The sequence below is a fragment of the Lepeophtheirus salmonis genome, chromosome 9, assembly GCF_016086655.4.
Source record: "Lepeophtheirus salmonis chromosome 9, UVic_Lsal_1.4, whole genome shotgun sequence".
Lineage (NCBI taxonomy): Eukaryota > Metazoa > Arthropoda > Copepoda > Siphonostomatoida > Caligidae > Lepeophtheirus > Lepeophtheirus salmonis.
In genome coordinates, this window is record NC_052139.2 from 9,394,495 (window position 1) to 9,409,158 (window position 14,664).

The window sequence follows — 14,664 nt, forward strand, 5'->3', positions numbered from 1 at the left end:
TTTTATACCTAGATACTACTCCTTTATTAAAAACCAACACTTGAACACATAGTATACATTAAATATGTAGGTATTAGGGGACTGCAAAATATGTAGTGATGAAGATTATAAAGACATTTGACCTGAATGATGCTGCATAAAAATATGCCACTAAAATTGATCTATGTATTATAATTAAACAGAAATTATTATCCAACAAAAGAGAGATCCGAATCTTCTAAGAACTCATAAATTTCTCTAATAACAAATTTAAGATATCTGCAGAGTTACATACATCTAATATAGCGACATGTATAAAAGTAAAGAAAGATATATGAATATATTCGAAAATGTCATTGGATATTGTATTAAAGACTTAGACAATATCGGCAAAACATAGAGGACTTACCAATTCTGGTTGGATACAATCTTTGGTATTTAAAAAACTTATTTTTACATCCAACGACGTAATGATCCACTACAAAATGTGCAAACATATAAACTTGACACTATTTATTTTTAATTTTTTTCTTTTCCCCGTTTATTCGTTTCTTTTTTTAACAAAACGAGGACCACGTAATCAGTTGTAATTTAAATTTTATTGGTTTATTTCGAGAAATGTTCATTTTGATGCAAAACAGGTAACACTTTGTTTTCTAAAACAGAATTCACCATATCAATTCATGAATGTTGCATAGTTTTCTTAAGTGGTAACTCTAAATTCCTTTGGTGACCAGAAGATTCATCTTGGCAACTTTTGTCTTCATTCCGTCTTCGGATGTACAAGCTATCTGTGCCACGAGAAGGATTTTTTCGAACGCAATTTTCTCTACAACTAGATATCAGATTAAAAAAATTAAAAAATATTCTGAAAGCTTGACAAATTTCAACTTATTTTATTTATTTAAATCACCTCCATCCTCAATTAGAGTATCTATAAGAGGCAGATAGCGCGAGCAGGGATTTGTCACTTGGTTCCTTGGGATATCCTGGAATTGATCCTTGATATGACTGATAAGTTCTTTTTTGGTGTTGGCGAGTGTTCAATTGGTTTTTGTTCCATCATGCCTCACACAAAGAAATCCATCGGATTCAGATCTGGTGAGTTTCGAAGCCGAAAATATGGGAAGATAAAGTCGTCAAAATTGTCTTGGCTGAGGCAACAGATTCGTCAATAAATTCCTTTTTTTTCCCAAGTAGTGCACGTTTGAACAAGCTACCTTACATAAAATCACCTGCCTAGGTGCATGTGTTTGTCCACGAGACCGTGTCAAAGTGGCACGGTAGATAGTTTGCGAACCCGGTATATATATTATAGTATAAACGTATGTTTGCGCTTATTTTATGGGACTTCCTTCACTTGTAATGCGATGAAATTTATTTTCTTTGCATAGAATAATTTGAATTGAGGGCGTTTTGATTCAATTTGGATGCAAAAAATTCATATTAAATAAATGTTGTTTCTTATTATGAGGAATTCGATCCGTTTTTTACCGGTGCACTTTAGCTGACAAAAAAGAAGAAGAAAGAACACAAACAAATAAGTTTCTCTAAACACAGTCAGTGCTGCTACTTCAACTTTAATATTCAACAACTCCTCGATTCGAACTCATTATAAAAAATGCAACATTCATACTTGATAGTTTCTATTTTAAATATATTAAAATGAAATTAAACACACTCATTTTACAATAATTAAAACAAATGACTTCTTTTAATCTTAAATTATACTCTTATACAAGAGCACATTTTTTACCATAATATATATGTATATTTTTATGAGGGGAAAGGTGCAGATGCAATTTTTTTTAGAAAAACATCCTAGAACTCCTTCGAGAAAAAAATATTATTGATCATGATAGAAATAGATAATGAGACCATCGTTTTACGTCTTGGTTATATCCTTAATCCTGAGTAACAAATGCCATTGAAGAACAATAAAAATCAAATTAAATTAATGCTATTTATTGATTTTCTCCAATACACATTCTTTTTTTTCTCTTTAGGTATTCACAAATGAATTAAAATCTAAACATACAAGCCTTGAAATATGTAATGTCATGAGAAAAGATGAGAAAATTATCCAAATATTGTGAGTTTAAATTAAAAGTAAAAGTATATTTTGTCAACTTAGATAGACAACAAATCTGAAGTAGAGATGAATGTAACATATGTGTGCTCTTTTTTCGCTAGTACGTTTGTATTTTTAAAACAGGGAGAAATAAATAAAAAAAAAGCACACTAATATCTTGCAGGTTACGAAAAAATTTCACTTCCCTAGTCATGAGTCAAAGGATCCCAAATGTGCTAAATTGCAGTGAGCGTTACTTTATAATAAAAGTGAATGTTAGCAAAATATGATTACGTTTATTTATTTATTCACTTTATTTTGAAAATTATAACGTATCAACGATAATTATAGTTTAAAGTGATCTTGATCCGTAGATATGTCGTCTCTGAAAGTTAGCATATTCATATAATATTCCTTCAGACGTGGTTTTTACGCTCACTTCAATTAAGCTAATTTTCATATCCCTAGTAATGTGTGCATACCAGAGATAAATTAGACTTTCCCAAACTTACAGCAGTATGGTCTGAGCTTCACCCTCGACGTTGGTAAAAAACTAGGTAAGACCAGTTTACCAAACTCAAGCTAAAAAACAAAATAGTGTAGTTAAGAGCACGTGATCATTAATTGTACAAGATAGTGGTTGTAGTGTTTCTTTTTTTGTTCACTAGTGGCGTAGTGTATAATTGAACCAAGATGAATTCGCCCTTTAACCGAATGAACATGACAAAGGGTGAAAAAACTTGTATGCGGCATAAGGGAAAATGTTAAGTGACGTCATCTATGTAATCATAATGAATGACACTTTGTTAGCTAAAAACTAACTCCACGACCATGTATATCCTCAACCTAACAGATGCTACTTTGTTTAAAAGCTTTATACACATATCCAACCTTATATTAATATTATCTGATAGATAAGTTAAATATAAAACCAGGGGGCAAGCTAAGAGAAGAAATCACAGTTGGACGGATCAAGATTAATAATTATAACACAGGGAACGAATTTGCTGATGCTTTGGATAAGGAAGGTGCAGAAGGGGGTAATCCAGTCTTTATACCCGATTATGTGTGTCAGCCTAAGAAATCACTAAGAAAATCCAATTTGAATGAGAGGCGTGCTATTTGGTACTAGTTGGATAGCTGCCACCAAACAAGCAGGTTATTGTCAAGCCATATTTCGGAGTAAAATTTCCCAAATACAAGAGACTTCAAATCTCAAGTATAGTGGCTATGGTTAGTGGCCACATACAACTTAATAGTCATCTCTTTCAAATGGGTAAAACCCTGAGGACGATTTGTCAAATTAGCGAAGAAAATGAGGAAACACCATTTTATCTTATCCATGACTGTGGCTGTACAATGGAGTGTACTTGAAATTAAGTTTGTTGAAAAGAAAAGATCAAGGACGAAGGAACTTTTGAGGAATTTTAGAATGTTGTGTAATTATGATTTAGTTTATCATAATAAATTGAGCCTCTACCGACTAATACCGGATTGAGTTCCGGTGTCACGGATGTTTATAGGAGCTAAATCAACGAACAACCCCCACAAAGTTCCTATCTATTGATGTATTGCCATTATAACCGTTCATCTATCGTTTCTCAATGATTTCATGGCCATGTATTTTCTTCTTACATTACTTTGTCTTTGGTGCATACATACATTCCCAAAAGATAAAAAATATTAATTCCAACAAGTTTTAAAACAATGTACATATAACCTATGTAATTATTCAAATATTATAAAACATTGTCAAACAACAAATTGTTGAAGAAAAAATAAATAAATAAGTAGAATTGACACGTAAAATACTAATTACTTTTTGCAAAATAATAACAATAAAAATACGAGAAGACCTGATTCCAATTATGATGAATACTAATATAATTACTCGTGATACGTGAGTCAAAAAATAACTAGGTGGTGTTTTGTGTGTGTGAGTTATTTTTCAATGTTTGCTTCAAATAATAAAAGTACTAGTGCTAGGCTTCGGTCTGAAAATCCCAGTTCTGCCTGACACCCTTGTAACTTTTAGTTAACAAAGCTAATTATTTAGTCCTTTTTAGTAATTCGGTCTGAATTTGTCTCAAATAAAAATTCGGTCTAGATTGGTTAAAAAAAGAACTGAGTCGATTTACAAAAAAATCATCTTGGATCGATCTCATTTAAAATTTGGTCAAGACCAATTCTACAGATGAATTGTTCATGACGTCAGTTGTATTTCAAAATTGTGAACATCGACAATAGAGGAAGGAAATTTAGAGGTGACAAAATTTGAGTGCTCCATTGGCTGGAGCTGTAAACTTTTGTTTGCTTTCTTTCCCTATGACCAACAATAACGTCGGATATAGGGCCTTAAAATCAATTCGGCGCTTGCATATGCCTACTATTATATTATGATACAGCTATCAAATGGGTCGATTTTTTTGACGGCATAAATGCTCTTCTATCAATAAAATTTAGTGAATTTTTAGGCATCATGTTGACAGATGCTCCAAATATAAAGAAGATTGAATTTACATAGGAGGAATGGTGATGGGCCGTTACGATAAATTTTGTCCACAACAACTTTGATATTTCAAATCAAAATGTCTCAAATGAGACAAATATCCCTATTTAGACCGTGAAAAAGATTTGTAAGGTTATTTTGGAAACTAATGAGATCTCTGAAGTTTGATTAGTGTGCACTTCCATGGCTTCATTAGAAAGAAAATATGGCCCCAGCAGTCCGGATCATAATCCGATTGATTATCTTATCTGAAACTACGTTGAATCTAAAACAAATTCGACATATTATGTCATTGAGAATTCTCTGATTGTCTCCATCAATGAGAAAATGGCCAACATGCCTTGGAAATACCTCTTCAACACCTCCTCCTCCTCTCTGGGCCTGATACAGCCGTGATTGATGCTGGAGGTGGATACATAGAATGAGTTATTTTTCAACAGTCCAGTTAATTTTCAAGTAATTTTTTTAATATATGCCGATTGGATTTTAAACCCCATTAAAGTTAGATGTGTTGCATAAATCATTTATCTACAACTCATATATATGGTGGAATGTGGATAATTTTGGTCTATAGATTGTGGCAGAAAAAATCGGTTCACGATTGGAAAACGATTAAATTTTGATGCATGGGCTGGACCAAAGTTTTCGACCAAATCCATCTAGAAAAACCGAGACCGAACAGAAATAAATATTCGGTCTTGCGCCGAGTCTCAACACTAGTTTGTACATACATTGTATAGTAGACGTATGTACATATATCCATGATTGATTGAAATTTGACTACTTCCAAAGGCACTTGGGCATGCACTAATCATAGTATTATGTATTTATTATTTACCTATGTACACACTTTGATAAATAACCTGAAATAACAAATACACTTTTAATAATGGTTCATGGAAAATCATCAATTGTACAGTGTAGTCTGTAGTTTGAAGGTAACTTGATTGTATGTTTGAATTTAAATTCCTTTGTACTTGTTACTTGATCTCGTATCATTGCCTCCAATGACAAAACGGCAATTTGGTTTATTGTTGGTAATTAAAAAGTTCCTTCTTCTTCGTGCAAAATTCTGGTTGAAAGGGCATTAATTTTTTTGTTTTTCCATTTTTTCTGTGGTTTTCAGCACACTAAGAGGGCATGATCGGACTATACCATACATATATATATCATCCATATATACGAAAGAGTCTAAAGCTTGTTGTTTAAAAAAATGGCAAATGCTGAGAAGAATTTTCACAGTGATCTCTATGGGAGTAACATACACCAATATTATTTGTTAAGTAATATTATACTACAGGGAGCTGCATTATTTAGTGGAAAGACGGCCCCCACTCTCTATCGCTTAGTTAAAAAACTAATACAAGTAAACAATGCTTTTGCTCCATTGAAATCCTAACCATAACTATAAAATCAATTATTATAACTACTCACAATTAAATATAGGACAGATCTGTTTCGGATCGGTTCAGATCTCTAGATGTAAATATTCGATATATTCATGAAAGACCGCATTGTATAAGTTTTAGGAGTGATATGCAGTACTGAACTGGAAAGGACAGTAGTTTTCAGTCCTAAATTAGGAACTACATAACACTATATTTCGGATGTCCCAACTTTTGAATTGAGGTTTGAAACCATAATTAGATGGATACAGATTTTTAAGCATTTTATCCGAAGTTAGGACCTAAAATATTATTCAGATACACGTTACTTTTTAAAAAGTTTTTCACTCTAATATCTTTTAGATTAAAATAATATCGCGAGCTTAATTTTAATATTACGGTTTTTCTAACAATGTCTTAGATGTATGAACTCATTCATACACATTCATCCTCAGGAGAGCAATATTGCATTGGGGTTGGTTAATAGAATGTTTTTGAAAAAAAATCTAAAAGTTAAAATATTTTGTAAAAAAAAAAATTAAAAATACATAGCTATTGACAAATTTACAAAAATAAAATTTCTTTAAAAAAAATTTCAAAAATCCTCATTTGGTCCCAAAAAAGTTATTTTCCTCGAAAAAAATTTTTAAAAATTTAAATATATCGCATTTTTTGGTAATTATCCTGAGCAAAAAAAAAATTTAGTAACAAGCAGAAATGCCTTAATATGGGAGAGGCTACACCACTCAAGCCCACTCCCTGCGGACACCACTGAATATCCATTGGTTAATTTCAATATTTGTGAGCATGCTGGGATCCTTATAAGAAATATTACTATAAGCTTATCAAGATCCGAAAAATGCATTGTATCTTTTTTAAGATTTATAAAGTTCAAATATTGGAAGTTTGTTCGTATCACAAATCTTATTTAAATAATACAAGTTTACTTATACCGGACTTGGGTAATTTTATCCTGATCAAATACCCATCCGATCTTTACTCACAATTTATTCATGATAATAGTAAAAAAAATGAAAAATTTCATTCTACTATCACATATACATATATATATTTGGACTTAATTGGAAAAAGATTTTTGTTAAGATTAGTAGAGTTATTTACGAGTCGCAATATATCTATTGCGATGACAATCAGCCACATATTATGTATAGTAATTGTGGGGATATGAAAGCAGCACACTTTCATTCAGAGATTCGAGGTTTATAGGACGACTTTGTATGCACACATACATATTCAACCAATCTATATTTACATACACACACACATACAAAGAAAAGAATAGACACGAACTTCCCCACCAAACAAAAAACCAATTATTCATAGAGCCACTCCGAGTGACTAGGATTATTTATTTATACATATAATACTGGTTCTTAAATATGTTTTGTTTTTTTTCAAAATATTGGGGAGACATACCACAAAAATGGGATGCGTCAACATAAAAACAGTTTTAGTCAAAAATCTAGAAAAGAAGAAAATCTACATTAATATTTTAATCTTTATAGACAAGGCGTTAAGATAAAATTGGCGCTGTCTGATGGCTGTTTTTTTTGGGGGTTAGAAACGTTCCTGTATAAAAAAACGTAGTGAAGTTCTAGGCATCATATCATGTGGTGTACCAGATATAAAGAAGATTGAATTGAAAAACATTTTTAGATCAATTATTAAGATCATATCTTATACATAAATTAGAGCAGTGATTCCCAACTGGGGCTTCGCTGAGCACAAGGTATCTGCAGTCTTGAGCTCCAAAAGATTATCAAGGACATTAATAAATTTCTATAGGAACAATCTACAATAAAAGTTTATAATAAATCAATCCTAGAACCAAATATTTGGGCAGAAAATAAATTAAGGGTCATGGAAAAGTTGTGAATCTTATAGAAAAATAAAAAAGTCACGACCATACAAGAACAACAATAGTTCATATATTATCTTTATAGGAGAGATATATCTAATAACTTCAGTGAGATTGTTAATTCATTGAAAATACTTATTGAATTATTATTAATATCTTTATTTTGACTTATATTAAGTATTTTTACAAAAAAATTGTATTTTTTCTTATAAAATTTACAAAGTTCAAAATCCATAGCCATTATCAAAAAAGTAATTTTTGTGGAAAAAAATTTCAAAATTTCACTGCTAACAAAAAATTAGATTGTATGGAAAAAAAACAAAAATCTATAGTTTTTCTCGAAAAATTAAAATTTAAAAATTTGAAAAAAAAACAATCAAAAATCAACAAATATTCTCAAGAAATTATATTTTTAGGAAATAAATCTCAAAAAATTAAATTTTTTGGAAACAAATTTCAAAAATTAAATTTTTTGAAAAAAAAGCATAATTTAAAATTTCTAGTGAAAAGCAATAGTTCTTTAATTTGAGTGCCCTCCGGCCAAACCCCCGGACGCCCTTGAGTATGACTTCAATTTTAAATTTCCTCCTTTTTTAGCTAAAAATAACTATTTTATCTAACATGCGAACTTTATTCAAAATTAAGGAACAGTCTAAAATATAAATATGGTATGTTTTAAGAAATATACAATAATTACATTTGGAGTTGGATTTATTCTGAGAGAGCTTCTTTTGACCACCTGCATCCTGTAAATCACTAAGGGAAATGAAATTGTTTTCCTTCATTTCCAATAATAAGAGTAAATATTCGACCTAGAATTTTTTTTTTTTTAATATGAAACCCTTTGACCTTTATTTAATCTACAACCTTGTGCTATGTCAAATATTTTCCACGTCAACATAAAACTTTATGCATGCATTCATTGAACCTTTATTATTTTTTAAACACGTGCTTAAAATCTACATAATCCCTTGTAATGCCTCGATGGCACACAAAGAGTGTGAAGGGAAGTTATTCTTTATGCATTTTTTTCTTCTTAAGCCTATTGTTGTCAGATTATAATTTTTAGTATATCTATGTAATTAAAATTGTACACCCACAATGTGAGATTTTTTTCAAATTCAAATTGTAAGGGCAGATTGAATGATTTACAATTAGTAACGAATATAGAATTAAATTGCTATATGTAAACCATCAGGGCGTACGCAGGGGCTGGACTGGAGAGGTTGTATCCTTATTATTGAATAAATAATATTATCTTGGAGAACTGGATCCGTTATATTCCTTCCAGAGAGGGAGTTAGAAGCACGGATATAAATATTATCCTGTTTATTAATTAATATGATTGAGGGGGAGGCGTGACAAGAGGTTTTTTCTTTCTATTTTATGTACTGTGCGTCTGTTCCTCCTCTCTTTTTCCTCATTGAGAGCTATTTTTCTTCAATATCTAGCTATTTATTTGGTTATACATTATTTTATATAAAATATTAACCTTTAATTTATTTGATTTTATAATTTCATATACTGTCCAATAACATGAATTTGTCAATTATTTAGTTCAGCGATTATTTCGAAATGACAAATACAGTAAATAAATAAAATACTTTTGTCAAAATTCTTACTGAACTGGAATATGGCAAGATTGATCTAATATAACAAAAAGGAGACAAAGTATCTTCAAATTACTGCACACTAGTGATAAAGAAGTGTTGAAGTTTAACTATATAATATTAGAACTTTAAAGTTTTCTTTATTAAAAAGTAGACCACTTATGAATTTGAAATTTTATTATATTAGTTAGAAATGTGTAAAGATTACATCAAAACCTTTTTCATATTTTAGGTTGAAGTACTCAAGAATTGTTCCTACGTAATCATTAAATGTCGGACAATTGGGGACGTTCGACGATGTTTAACTAACCCTATAGGCAAAGAAAAAAAAAATTATATATTTTTTTTTCTCATTACTGTTAAATAGTTACCTATATAGCGAAATTCTTGATGCAAAATAATGCTAATATCTTTTAAGTGTTGTTTCAGATGTAAAAAAAATTACAATTTGACTCATTTTAGTTAAATATTATATAAAAAGATGTTTTTTTTTTGGTATATTGCAAATGTGCAACAAAAAACATGTAAGGATTACTCAAGTACATTAAATATTAGGCGTAATGTATCGATGAAGTTAAATATGCAAGTGAAATTTTCTTTTTTACTTGATTTTGTTCAAGATGTTTTTATATTGACGGACCTGCACATATAAACACCCAATATTTTATTGGTATATTTTAGTCAAGCATTAGTTTTATAGACAAATTATTTGAAAAGTGAACAATACTGTTCTATAGTTTTTATTAAATTTAAAGGACTTTTATTGGGATTTCAGACAACATTTTAAATATTATTAAATAATATAAGCTTGCAATTTTTTGTTTTGCCTTTAATTACAACTTTCTAAGGCTATACAGGGATTAATTACAATATTATATTTCTATTAGTAAGAAATAATTAATATCCGTTCAAAAGGGTAATCAAGACTTATTTTTGTGGAAAATCATCCTTGGTTACTTTTGTGTCGGCATGTCCTATATGTAGTATTTATAATATATTTAAGATTATAATAGCAGTAGACTTTTGAACTTTCTAATGTGTGATAGAGTACAAAGAAAGACTCGTCACTATCATAAAAGTTAATAAATTAAAGGTTACTCAAATTTATATATGATCCTACTTAGCATTTAATATGACGTCAGTATTGTAAATGTCGGCTATTTTGGGGGTATAAACAACCAAGTTTTATAATAATATAACTAGTTATTTAAATCGTGTGTATCTTTTTAGCTGGTGTGTTCTTTTGGTAATAGTAATCTGAAGAATGACTTTTCTCTTCCTTACCTGTTGTTATTATTACTTAACTTCTGAGTAGTGAACTTCCTTTGAATTATATTCGAAACTGATTGAAAATTCGTATGTGCTCATTAAATACAGAGAGTAACCTTGAGTATTTGTTGCAGAGTTATAATTGTAAGTCCTTGTTGAACACAGAGTAGTATTGAGGATCGACATGGTAGTATTTCTTTTCAATATCCTTGCTTATTTTCTTATCCCCCTCCTCTCTCGTCACAGCTGACCACAGCTAATCTTATGAGCCGTATTAGCTGCTATCCTCTAAAACGTTCTTCAAATTGTCAACGTTACCATCTTGATTTTCGGTTTCTTTTTAGAATATGTCCAAAATGTTCCCAATAAACATCAATAAATATAACTCCTCTTCTCGTTAATGTGAAAAAAATAGTGAACTTTTGGATGGCAAAATGACACCAATAAATAAAAAGACATATATCCTACAGTAGGTAATACATTATAATGTCAGATATGAATATGTATTACAATATGTTCATGTATCGTTTTATAATCTTATTGACATATTCAAGATAAAACATAACTATTAGAAAGGAAATATAAGATATTTTTCTCCAAATATTCAACTTTTCTAATTACGAACCTTGATCTTGAAATAATGATAGTAAGTACGATTTTTTAAAGAGTAAAATAGCTTTGAGATGAAATAGAAAAATTAATTAAAATAATCGTGTAACACATTTTTTATGGAGTTATGATACATATTTTTTGATTGATCCATTTATTTTATGACATCAATAATATAAATTATATAAAAATCTTTTATTTCATAACTATTATATTATAGAATAAAAGAAAAAAATCTCTCTTAGTCGTTCAAAATAAAGAAAAGAAATAAGGCTACGTGGTCCATGTAAAGAGTATTGGTTACCTCATCAAGGTCCTCCCAAAAGCTGATTTCATACAATTTTATTATTTTTTTCGTCCTGCTCTTTCCTATTGTTGGTTCTTTAAATCTCTGGAGTTGACAGAGCTCTTGGTAACTTTGAAGACCTTTAAGGCGAGAACAATGCCTTTTTGGATTTTTTCTGTGCCAAAAACACAATTTTTTTTTTCTTACATTTTTTTGAATTTGCATCTCACTAATATATGTGATGTTTTTATGCACTGATATTTTGATTCAAATCAAAATGTCTTTATCTAAGAAAAGTTCACCATAATCTCTACATAGTTATTTCTCTATAATATTTGCTTCGTAGGGAAAGCTTTTAGCTGAGTAAGGTGGTACAAGCATATTTCCAAATACGTTGTTGAATTGGTTTTCCTCTGCCGAGCTCTTTATATATGTATCGTAAAATATATCTCATATTCCGACAAAAGAGTAAAAGGCTGACTCGCATCAATATACGATCTTCTATCGTAAGAGCATTAACTAAAACACCTGAAGATTTAGTCTTTTTCATTTCCATTGCAATAATTAAAATATATTAAACCCATACTACAAACATAAGGGCTACTACGTTGAAAAAGTGATTACAATTAAATAGTAAAATAATTATTTGCCTAGTGCATCAATTTGCATGCGTAGTTATTCTTTTCTTTGATGAACTTCAATATAACATTACAAACTATTATCAATTATAAAGTTGTCTCATGTTGTATTTCGGATTTTTCAAAATTTTAGAGATTTTTATTTGCATATTATTTATATTTTTACATTATTCGTGTCAAGAGCTTTAATTTGCTTTCAAACGTGACTAGTTTAGAGCAACCAACAATAAAATTCAGATTTTGTGTGTATTAAATGTCTCAATAAAATATTAATGTGCTTGATGGCCCTTATAGACCACCTCTGGTTTGGCTCATCACTCGGGGGATTAAGTCTCACATTTTAGAGAATTGGTAACAAAATCCCAGGAAATTAAAAAAATCAACAGGCGTTTGATGCATCTTAATAAATGATAATAATGATGAGGAGTTTAACTTGGCTACTTGGCTTAGTTAGGCAGACACATAATAAATATTATGATCTTGAAAAGTTTAATTAGACTGTTGTTGTATTTGGTGTAATTGTAAATAATTTATGTTAAAATCAAAGAAATAAGTTAATCTCTAATTATTTGCATTATGTTTTAATTTTATTTACAGGAAAATCAATTTAGACTATTTTGGTTGTTTTGACGATATTAATAGATAAAAAAACTAGAAAGGGGACTCGGTAGAGCATAAAAGAATCTTAGAATCAAATTGAGTTATATATCTCAATTTGTTCTAAATTTATGCTCCATTATGCATTTGTCACGTTTTGTGTTACCTTCCCCGTGACCTTTATCTTTTACCTCTCAAAATTGAAAGGCCTCTTAACTTGATCATGAATTATTTTCGTACCAGTTTTGATCCAAATCGATTTGTAACTTCTGGCGTAATCCTGCTGACTAACAAACAAACAAACTAACAAACAGAGTCAAAATATGACCTCTATTCAACTTTGTTGTATCTTTATTAAAAAAACACTTTAAAGTTTGAATAAAATATAGTATATATCATACTAAAGTTAACAACTAAAGGCAATGAAACAACCTAAAGCATGCATTGTCACCTCTAATGGCTCCGCTAACCCTATTTTTTTTGGGTGGGAGAGGCCTTCACACCCTCTAAAAGTTCCTCTCCAAAAATAAATAATATATCTAATATATATTCATAACTATGTTTTCGGTATTATCAAACATGGAATCCAAAATGGTCAAACATATCTGTTATAAATTAAGTAAGTAAAACAACCAAGTATATTTTTATGAATTTTTATTGGGCCTATAATGTCATTAAGGGATATTTTTAACTAAAATAAAGCCTATTTTCCCATTTCTCTTCGTATATATCTCCCCTTCCCTCTATCTCTTTTCCTTTCTTTCTTCATATCTCTGTTTCTTTTTCTTCCAACATCATTCTTTGTTTCTATTCCCTTCGATTGAGCATGCATCGCATACACCCTCTGCTAGTAATATACGTAATAAACATATTTATTTAACAGTCTTGATAATTTTTGGAGCTAAGCTCCCTTCCCCCCCTCCCCCAAAAAAAAAAAAGAACCGGTACACCTGGCAACCTCTATATATTTATGTATGTATGATGTTCCAAAAATACAATTTTAAATTTACTCGTTCCTAGAAAAAACGAATTACGAAAGGTTGACCGAATTAGTTCAGATTATAACTGTATCAAACCGATGCATATTTTCCAAACGGAAGTCCAACACAAATAGATACCTAAACAAATAAGTAACAACTTACAAATTCTTCACATCAAAGGAACACAAAACACCTATCTACAAAGGGAATTGTTTTATGTACATAATATATTATATGTTTTAAATACGTACATACCCTGATAACTACTTAGAAGAGGCTCTGTCATAAATCAAGGCCTTTCCACATCTATCAGTATTAGGGTGGCTCTTAGAACTCAATGTTTTACTTTTCATTGTCTTACATTTACATTTTGTTCCCTTCTTAATCAAACTTCTCTATGAAAAATATTTTTGTCTTTTGTTAATAATTAATGGTGCCCCTCGTTTCTTAATGGCTTGCCTTATATTAGAAAATTAGACATATCCAATTTTTCTTCTAATAACATAAAGTCATGTATAAAAACATGGAATTTTAGAGACCTGGAACAAACACACATAATTATTATTCCCACATGAGGGTAATATCAAAGTACTATTGATTGTTTGAACAAAGCGTCTACGTCATTTTTTACTCAATTCTTTCAAGGGTCTCGAAATTCCAAGGGTGAGAGAATGAAAAGAAAACATACATTTCTTAAGTACACAATAAAAGCCACCCTAATCAGTTTGTATGCAAGAAGTACATACGTAAATAATTGTTTTCAAAATGAAGTGACTAAGAGTAAGATATAGAGGACTTAAGTAGTAGTTTTATTACCCCCAAAGTGTCTTAAAAAAACATCTTTGTGTCACA